This window comes from Fukomys damarensis, unplaced genomic scaffold, assembly GCF_012274545.1.
Source record: "Fukomys damarensis isolate Sample0158 unplaced genomic scaffold, DMR_v1.0_HiC HiC_scaffold_10, whole genome shotgun sequence".
In the NCBI taxonomy this organism is placed as follows: Eukaryota; Metazoa; Chordata; class Mammalia; order Rodentia; family Bathyergidae; genus Fukomys; species Fukomys damarensis.
In genome coordinates, this window is record NW_022900922.1 from 30,716,205 (window position 1) to 30,727,305 (window position 11,101).

Here is an 11,101-nt window from a genome sequence, read left to right on the forward strand (position 1 = left end):
TGAATAAGATGAAAGGCATCTGAATTTAATGACCAGATAGTTTTTTGAGATAGAACTGTCTGAAGTAATGAAGCGTGGGCTAGCACAGATGTGTTCTCTGCTGGTCCCACTTAGCAGCCATAGCATGATTCCCACCTGTACAAAACAGGCAGTTCTGATCCCATTAGATTACCATGGTATACAGAGCAGTTAGTTTGTAATTTTTAATTTCTAAGGCTCAGGGGGAAATTCCACCAGCCTCTAGATTTCTGCATACCACATTGTGTCATGTTTGCTCTTAGAGTTAGCATGGTTCTTACCTTTCTTTGTCTATGTGTGCACATGTGGGTTTTCTTGTAAGCCTAGTGGCAACTGTAGGGGCCGTCAATAGTAATATCAACTTCCATTCCTGAGTGTCTTACATATTAATCACATATTAAGCAATTTATGTGTGGTATCTGTTTTAATTTCATTCTTCTTTGGAATGATAGATAGCTAGGGTTACAAATTCAGTTAATGTGATAAAGGCCACACTGACAATGGTTAGATCTTTCTGTTTTGTTGCCTCCTTGTGATTCCTGAGCCATTGTTCTCATCTACATGGTTCATGGTGACTTGATAACATTTCCCTGTTTCTAAGCCTTGGGAAGGAAGAAGCAGCCCACGTGCAGGTAGTCTGATATGCCATTTTTATTCATATCACCTTTGCTGGCAACTAGTCACAGGCATCTGTAAGACTGGATGAGGACTATTGTCTTTATCTGGGAGTCAAATTTGAAGCAGAAAGTGAAGGGCTTTTGTTATTAAAGAAGAAGTGAATGTATATTGGGCACAAGTAGTAGACACTGCCTCAGGTATATTTTATTATTAGCTGCATTTTATGGACGAGGGACTCAAGCTTATAACTTGGCTCAGGTAAGGCAGACAGTGAAGATTAGCATGAGGGATTTAACCCAAAGTTTGTTTGACTCAGTGGCCTATGTTTTTGTGTCTGTGTCCTCTGCCATATGACTTTGTGGGATACCTCAGTAGTTAAATGGACAAGGCATCAGAAGGAGAACCAACATAACATCTGTGGTGTCTGCCTCTCAGGTTCAGGTTAAACTCCACAGCGGGTCAGACATCCAGTGTTAGCAAACCTATGGATTGGCATAAATGATGCTGAAGGTGGGGGCGCCTGCTCAGGCACAGGCAGAGAGAGTTCCAGTCCCTTGGCAATCAGCTGACATCTCAGCCACATCAGTTCAGAAGACAAATTTCTGCTGTCATCAGCTTGAGTAGTTTTGTGATTTTTGGTTCCTATATTATTAATCAGCTTTCTGTTACTGTGACACATACCCAAAAGAATCAACCTAAAAGGAGGAAAGGGTTTTTTGTTTCCTTTTTTTCTTTTTTCCTTTTTCTTTGTTTTGCTTATGGTCTCAGTTCATGGACCCTTGGCCCTGTTGCGCTGGATCGGTGGCATCAGAGGACTGTCATGGTGGGAGTGAATGGTGAAAGAGATCTATGTAGCTCATCGCAGCCAGGAAACAAAAGCAACAGTAAAGGGCCATGGTCCCCCATGCCCTTTGAGGGCACACTCCCAATAACCTAACTTCCTCCCATTAAGCCCTGCTTCCTGAAGGTTTCACCAGGCCCCAGTAGTGTTACGGGCTGATGATGAAGCCTTAATGCATGGGCCTCTGGGGGATATTTTGGATTCAATCTATAATAGTTCCTTGACAGGCAAATGTGCTTTCTAATGGTAGGGTATTTTACAGTGCGACTCCAGGGAGGCAGGCATATTCTCTGGCCTAGTGAAGGATGCAACAGGCCTTCTTCACAATTTGTGTTCTACAGAGGTTGTCAAATTTCTTTGACTCATATTCTTATTATCTGGAGGCAAAAGAGACTCAGAAGCCTTGTGAAAAACCTTAAAGCTGTATATTTTTAAACATATTTTGAAAGCTAGGGTATCACTTGATGGCTTAGCTATTTTAAGCTCAACGAAATGGGGTAGGGAGAATAATGACACACGGCATATTAGGTGTTGCTGAAGGATATCTTAGGGTGGAGGGACATATTATTGGCATGTAATATCTAACAGAAATGTAATCTGAGCCACATATGTAATATAAAATATTCTCATACCTACCTTACCAAAATTAAAAAGAAACAAGTCAATTACTTTTAATAATAGATTTTATTTAAGCAATATGTATAGAATATTGTCATTTCAGCTTGTAATCAATGTAAACATTTAGAAAGATTTAATGATTTTTTGGTACAGTGTTTAAATCTATCGGATATATTACTGTAAACCTCATTGCAACCTAGCTAAATTTCAAGCTCTGTAGGTATTCTCTGTGGGTTTAGTCCTTGTGTCTGAGAGATAACTCAGGCTTGGAAGGCAATAATTTTCATGAAGAATAGTTGATCTAATTCTGGAAAATAGAGAAGTTATAACCCCAAAGTAAAGAAGAGTGGAAAAACCAAAGAGAAAAAGTTTTAGATGTGAACATGAAGGAAATAGTTATCATCCCTATAAATCCAGCCAGACACGGGCCCAAGAATGTGTTATAGCATCTCTATTCTGACACATAGCTAATTGTTAGAAATATTTATTTGATTGATCTTGAGCCTTACACCCAAACCCTTCAAGAGCTTCAAAAACTTCAGTTACAATGAGATGTGCAATTTTATGTTCTGTGAACAAGAAAGACTATTTTCAACCCGAGAATTTAGAAAATGCTACATATTATATAACACAATATTTATTGTTAATAAAATTTAAGTGATTTATATTGTCTGCTAATATGATTACTTAGACAAATTGGGATAGTTACATAGTCTTTCCATGCTACTTTTACCATCAACACAAATACTGTTCTTATAAATAGATATCTTGTTTCCCCCTTTAAAACGCTCTTTAAAGGAAAACATTGCAAGCAATGAAAAAATTCCAATAGTACTTTATCAAAATTATCTCCAGGAATATAAAATTATTAGATAAATAACAATTTAAATTATGAGGAAAAAAATCTAGGAGAGGAATTTTCGAAAAACAACTTTTAGATAAAAAGATTTCAAATTTATGATGGCCCGAGTTCCTTAGTAGAGTAGAAAAGTAATATAAGTACATACCAATCTTTAGAAGTAGGTGCAGTGGGCAGCTATAGCAAGGAGTGTATGGCTTAGGACCGTTTGGAAGCCTTCATGCACCCTCAGACCCACCTGTGCTCTCAAGGTGAGGCTTTCCCTACAGGTTTATCCATCTGGGCATGTTCAGGAAAATCACAGGATGCTGTGGCTCTGACGCTGTAAGTTGGTATCATTCACTTTTGCATAATGCAAATAGAAAACAAAACAGAACAAGAGAAAGCATTTTTCTGTCCTTCCTTCTGCTGCTGCCCAGGCTCTTTTTCACCTGCTCTACTTTTGCATTCCTTACTTCTGAGGAAAGACTGCTAGGCTCAGCTTCATACTCTTTTTTCTGCTTCCTATTGGCCTTTCTTTGTAGGCTACTAGCAAAAGACATTAAACCACCCACTGTAGTGAATCCCTAGAGGAAAGTACACATATGCAGTTTGGATGCTCATTTTCGGCTTCAGTCTGCCCAGAACCTGTGCTCTATGTTTGTATTCTGCTTTCCTGATCAGAGTATTTCACTGCTAGTAATGCTTTGGCCTAATTATGGTTATCTTTATGAGAAAGGGAAGCCCAGAGTTACAGAAGTTGAAAAGGGATGGGGTAGAGAAAGCACAGCTGCTTAGAGTTTTAAAGAAGAGATAAGGGAATTGGCTTAGGTTCCTAACCTAATAGTCCCAAGGGCTGGGGAGGTAGAAAGGGCATCTATAATATTATGAATATGTATGATGGCACTTAAAAGGCAGTTAATGCATGAGTTCTGAATGGTAATAAAAAGAAATCTCAGTCAGATGTGAGAAGGGATCATGAAAAAACATTAGATAAGAAGAAATAGAAATAATTATAGAAGTGAATATAACAGTCAAGCCAGAAGTGAGTGATGGAATTGCACATCATCGGATTTTTCCTTTCAAATCTTAACTTTCACTGAGGTTAAGAATGATAGAGGATGGAAAATGAGCATAATCAATTTTATGCATTATTATTTAAGAGAGCATAGCTGTAGTTATTGATAAAAGCAGATTTGAGGATTTGGAGGGACCTGTCTCCCTTCCCTGTTTTCTCCTGGGATTTGAAGACGACAGGTGTTTCTGTGCTTCCTTGCTGGACATACATGGCAGCATCTCCCAAGGATGCACACTGGTTGTTAGAGTGCCTCTGTGGACATGAATCACTTAGAATTTCTTAGTGGTAAGCAACAGAAATGATTTTGTATTAAACAGAAAGATTTTGTGAACTTAGAGAATAGATCGTGAGCGTGGGCAGAAAGCACGGTGCCTGTGGTGTAACTGTCTCATAGCAGGAGCAGTTTGGCTCGAGTAAAGCTGTTGCTACTGTGTTGACTGATTGTCAGGTTTCTTCCATCCTTGCTTCTCTTGTTCAAAATTCAAAGCCCTAAGGAAGAGCAGTTGACTGTTCATGCTTAGGCAGCTGACCTGTACCTTGGCTTTATCACAGGTTTGGAGAAATAGGCTGAAGCCAGGAATCTAGAGTTGCTGATCTATCCAGACTATGTACAATAGGATTAGGAAATTGTGAGGCATTTAGTGAGGAGAAATGGATTCAAGAATGCAAAGACAAACTAAATAAAAATCTGATAAATGTACCCTCTGGTTCATATGTCTTAGATTACTTACTGACCATATCAAACTCTGAGTGTAAATACAATTTAAGTGAAAATGGCAGTAGTATGTACATGATTAGTTGGCCATAAAATAAATTATATGGCATTTTTACTTAGAATTACATATAACACTGTAATTTCTTTATGTCTGTTTCCTTCTCCTCATTCACTGAAGAGAATACTTATCGAGCATGTTCTGCTTTCTAGGCATTAAGCCAGGTATGAGAAATACAGACATAAACAAAATAGACACAAAGGATCTGTGTTCATGAAACATATTTCAACAGCAATCACGTTGAGAGCAGCTTTAGAATTAAAATTGATTATTTTAGATTGATCTGGCATTTTCAAAAAACCAGTATTCCCTTATATAAAACATTTACTGCTATTTTATAAATAATATTTCTTGATTGAGCGAATTATTGGAAAAGTAGGAAAGAGTATATATGCGTGTGCATGTAGCACACTACAGGTTTAATCTCCCTAAACTGAAAATAAAAATTGTTAAGTGCTCCAATATCTGATACTATTGCCCACAGATACGATGCCACAGTGGAAAATTCCGCATATAACTTTATGCAACAGGTTGCTGCTAAGCACAGGTGTACTAGAAATAGTGCATGGAATGACTGTCAGGCTTTGTGTATAAGGCATATATGAGGCATCAATTAGTATCACGTTGAGACTTAGGTTCCATCCCCAAGATGTCTCATTAAGTGTACGCAAGTAATCCAAAATCTGAAAAAAGCCAAAATCAGAAACACTTTTGGTCCCAAATATTTTGGATAAAGGATACTCAACTAGTATAACTGGAATTCCAGTTTAGTTGATTAAACTGAGCTATGTACATCCTGGGACTAAACATGTGTGAAGATTTGTGGATTAAAAGGCCAATTATGAACATAGGTTTTCAATGAAAAACTGGGAAATAAATATGAATTTTCTCATACATCAGTGACATGGTCAGAATTATAGCAGTTGGACAGAAAATACCTTTTTAAAAATTAATTCAACTTTTAAATATTGTGTGAAATTTTCAAAAACACATTTGGCTGTAACAATAAGAAGTTGCACGATGTTGGAAAAATCCTATATTAAATTTAAACTTCACTAAATTCTGTTTTGTCACCATTTAACTTGTTCTTTTATTGCGTTTCCTTTTTAAGAAAAACCAGGAAGCCTCCTGGGACAGGCCTCCTAAGGAACGAGATGGGACAGAAGCTTGATTGCCCATTGGCATCTCAGTGCCAGAGAGGAAAGGCTTCTTGATCAAGTTCAGTGCTTACCAATCATATTTTCCTGCGGTCCAATCCTCAGGTGTTTATTGCTGGGTTTTAGGAAGAGGGGATCTTGGAATAAAGACTGAGGCCTCTTTCAGTTGCTGGAGGCCTCGGCACCCTCCCTGCTAATCAGAGTCACACAGAGGCAAGTCTGCAGTGCAGTGGGAGAAGGTGAGTGTACCCCTCACTTGGCATTACTGATGGACTGTGGGAGAGACAGGCTGAGTTCAAGTCTTGATAGAACAGAGAGGAAGCTAGAGAGAGCACAGCAGGGCCTCCAGAGGGAAGGAGCCTGCAGAATCAGTGTTGGAGGCCACAGCGATCCCTTGAGGAGCCCAAGCAACATCTCTGGAATTGACAATAAGTGGTTTCCATGTGGCTTTGTCTAAAAGAGGTGCCACAACTGGTCTCGTGATGGGTGTGTAGTCACCTGTTGTTTGAAGAGCATCACGGTGAACACAGAATCCTTGCCGTAGCAGCCATACAGAGGACTGCACAACAGAGGACAGTGGCAGAAATTCCAAGGAAGCAGAGGGAGTGTGTGAGTGAGCCTGTGTGACTAGGATTCTTCCCAAAGACGTGGGAGCAATCTGAATTAGTACTAGGAGATCCATCATGGTTGCATATGAGTTAGAGAATCCTGGATCAGGTTTAGAATCGTGACCTAAAATTGATCTTCATATTGCTGTAGCTATTCAGAAACTCATATATCAAAATATTTGTGCTAAAAATAGCATGTAGGCACTCATGCTACGTGAATACTTCAGATTATCTGAGAAAATATTTGAAGAGAACTGGTTTTCCCAATTGTGCCCATAGCCTAGCTTATTTTAAAAGTGATATTGTCTAAAACTGTTTACACTGTTCTCATTTATAGCTGTTCTTTCCCTTAAGGTGGAAAACAGGTGTTATATAAAATTTATAGAACATTTAAAAATATTTTTTGCTTCAGGACATTTCAACAATTATTAAGAAAATCATTTGTTTTAGGTTTATTGAACTGACCTGGATTTGTGTCTTTAGATACCATTTGGCTCCTAAGTGATTTTAATCTCTTTCATTGATTTGGAAGTCTAAAAATAAACACTTGGGAAAGCGTTCTTACTACTGAAATATAGAAGTGGATAGTAATGTATAGACTACATTACCTGTTGATATTAACGTGTATACAAATTATTTGCTTTCCCTTTACATTTTTTAAAGGAATAACAGAGTTCTAGAACAATGTCTAGTTGGCGAAAGTAATATTTTAATAAAACACTTGAGTTAGGGGAATGTCCACAGAAAAACAAAACCCTAATTCATTTTCTCAGAAGGAATTATCTGTCCTCAGATAATCAGACATATTTCCCCAGGAAATCAGCGGGTCCAGTTGTCGTATCTTTTTCTGTTTCCATTAGTGTTAAATTTGAAGGCATTGGTAACGCTTGACCAATTTTTAAGCATTATTTTTCTATCTTTTTGAATTTATGTTGATGACACTTCACATAGATGATCATATATTATATTTTGTATAATCTGTTGTATGTAGTTCAAAGAAAGAATCTATGAGGGTCAGTGTAATATTTAAGGACGTTATATGATTTATACATTTTGATATGCCAGTAAAATATGTTTAGAATAAAACTGTTAATGCAAGAATCTATATGATGGGGAAAAGGATTCTCAAGGATTTTAGAGTCATAGAAATGCTAGAGCTAAGGAACACAGAGAGACTGCAGAGATACAAGCCCAGCTATGTCAGAAAGAAAGAGAGGAAAAATTCGATTTCTGATGCACCAGAATGCCGAATTGTTTACCTACATCCTCTTAAATATTTGGGGGAATTTTCTAAAAGATGCGTTTGTTATCGGAACAAGGAGTTTCACTCTGTCTGTGAAATTCCATATTAATTTTGGTCTTCATTAGGCCACCATTTTAACTGGAGTCTGATAGTTATATTTTCCTTTTAAGAAAAAATTTTCATGACTATAGCATTTTATGCTTTTAGTACCAATTAGTCCTCAATCTCTAAATAATCACATTTAGAGTTTCTTTTGCATATTTTTTGGTTTGTGTTAAAATAATTTAACAGAAAATAAAATTTTCTATAACATTCATTACATTACTGACCAAAAGCCCTACAAAAAATAGGAAGTCTAGAATACTTTGCCTCATGAGATAAAATGTTTGCACTTGGAAATTAAAACTACACTGAGATGCCATCTCACTCCAGAAAGAATGGCTATCATCAAAAAATCTAACAATAACAAATGCTGGCAAGGATATGGGGGAAAGGAACTTTACTATATTGTTAGTGGAAATATAAACTAGTACAACTACTGTGGAAATCAATGTGGAGATTCCTCAAAAAACTAAAAGTAGAAATTACATTTGACACAGTTATTTCCCTACCTAGGTATTTTCCTGAAAACATTAAAATCATCATATTATAGGGATACATTCATACCCAAATTTATAGGAGTGCAGTGTATAATAGCTAGGTCTTGGAAACAGCATATATGTTCAACAGATGAATGAATACAGAAAATATGGTATTTATACACAATGAAGTACTACACTGCCATAAAGATAAATCTGATGTATGTAAATGGATGCAACTTGAGAACATAATGTTCAGTGAAATGAGTCAGATGCAACAAGCTCAAGTATTACATAGTTTTTCCTATATGATAAAATATATAGACATATAATGTATATACACAAATAAGGAACAAAGCAGGAGATAAATAGGAAGTAGAGAAGTTCAAATACTTCCCCAAATTACATATCTTGTTGTTTTAAAAATATTTCAATATATATGCTAATATGTTTCATTTATACAAATAGTTTATCTTGGTTGAAAAGAAAGTCTGTGTTACTACCTGTTTGTTTCTTTTTTTGGAAGAATCTTTTTGGTTTATGCCTCCCATTGAATAACTACTTTGAAGGTAATGATAAACAGTGTAATTATTATTATTGTTCAGTTATGAAAATGTTTTTTATAAAGTGAAGAGAAAAATGTTTGCCCGTAGTTACCAGATTTGTCAAAGATAAGTTAAGTTTGTCTATACAAAATCTAGTAGTTCACTATATTAATTGCTTTAATATTGAAGTGCATTTCTGTGTGATAAAAACATTGCTACTGGAATAAACCCTTAAGTGCATCACATAGATATAAGCAATCCTAAATGCACAGAAAGTACATATTTGCTAAATGAATCAAGGCGTAATCTGAAGCATCAGGGGTGTGACTGATATCTAACTTCATAATTTGAAAGGCCACATCCCAATTTATATGCACATAAATTTATGTGTGGGATAATGTTGCTTCAAATGAGAAAGAAACCTATTTTAATATGACTTTTGGAGGCCTTTTAAATAGGAGGGAACAAATCAGTGTATTTGTATTTTCCCTTTGAATTACCACAGTTACTCACTGGCCGGAAGTCTGTTCCTGTTTGTAAATTGGGAACTTCCGGCATGCTTCCTTCCACTGGTGGAAGATTCTGGGTCCAGCAGAGCCCAGGATGTGTTCATGCCTTGGGGGACTTCACGGTAAAACCCCGCAGCAATTATGCATTCAACAGCCCTCCAGTGGTTTGCAAGTTAGAGTGCTGAGCAATTTACCACACGGGAGGGCCTTAGGGGAGGAAGAATATGGCTCGATTAATTAGGACTTGTTAGCAAACTCCAACTAGTACCGTATTTAGATTTTCAAACCACTGATATATCAAATACCCACAAGACTTGGAAAGGAAGTAAGAATAGGCAGTTGAGAAAGCTAATTTATCCAGCATGGCATTATGTTAGCAGCAGACCAACTTTCATAGATTAGCTTTTCTAAAACAGAGAAATGGGAAATGGAATTGAATTTCTCTATCTTTGACTTTCTGTTTTTAATTCTCTTTTTAGTCATTTGTCTTTCACTTGTTTCTGGGTAAGACTAATAATCTTGGTAATCACCTATAGATTCATATGAAAGTTGAATATTAATGAATGAATTATTGAAGGTTATCTGGAGTTATAGATACTGGATTTTTATTTGTTCATCGTATGTTCAAAGCAGCTGTTGCTGGTATTTAGAAAAATCAATGATTCTTCATAATTAACTGGTGGTTTATCAAGATATTACTGAATATCTTCTCTGTTGTAAGTTTTTTTTTGTTATTTCTCTAATGTTTCATGACATGAAATCATATGGTCTTCAAATAATTACATAAATATTTTTAATGACTTTAGGTCCCATTTCCTCTTTGCCCTAGTAGAGGTGTCTGATTTCCACGTTTATACTTTATATATTTATGTAACTTGTCTAACCCCATGGTCATATCTGACCTTTGTAATAACTTTTTCAAAATGGCAAAATATCATGCTTTTGAAATCTTTAAAATTCAAAGGTGTCAAGTTCAATTGTAGTTTTCTAGACTTCATCCCTTTAAAAGGAGCTCAAGAGGATACCTTATTCTGTACAATGTTAGTGTACAGCTGCAATCATAGACTACAAATTATTGAGTTAATTATTTACTTCATAGGCAGACCTGGTGTTTACTGAATTTATAGTATATTATGGGAAATATGCTGCTTTCTGATAAATAGTTGAGCTGAAGCAGGTGAATTTACAGGAAAAGGGTAAGATCTAGGGCACTGGATCCATTTAGCTTTTCTACCTCTTCAGCTTATGCAGCTGACTTGAAAGGAAGTGATTGCCTCGTTGACTCAGACACTTCAGTGATTTGTTCTAACCTTCCTCTGGTGGGCAATTTCATCCTCACCCTCACAGCCCCTGAGGAACTGCATGGGTGCACACTGGAGGCTGTGCTGACCAAAGTTCATGTGCGGTGTAATTTAAGTCAAAGCCCTGATTATGTTCTGTGCTGCTGTGAGTTAAATGATAGGAAAACCTGATATGTGTGGAAGGGCAGGAAGCAAGTGAGTGTGTCTTTCTCCCCCAGTTCAGAAAAAATAGCATGAGAAATGTATTAACTAATGCTGATTCTAAACACTGCACAGCTAATGGTCAGAAGTCGGAAGCAGATTAGAGTATGAAGAATATTGACACGAACAATTCACTGATTGATTAGCTAATGTGTCACTTCTGATTGTGCTTCAT

The 11,101-nt window shown here is 36.7% G+C and overlaps 1 protein-coding gene across 1 annotated transcript in view; it reads left to right on the forward strand.

Annotated features, from left to right (window-relative positions):
• The window catches only part of Ofcc1 (orofacial cleft 1 candidate 1), a 539,007-nt gene that overhangs the window by 265,041 nt on the left and 262,865 nt on the right, over positions 1-11,101 (forward strand). The gene's annotated exons all lie outside the window — the stretch shown is intronic.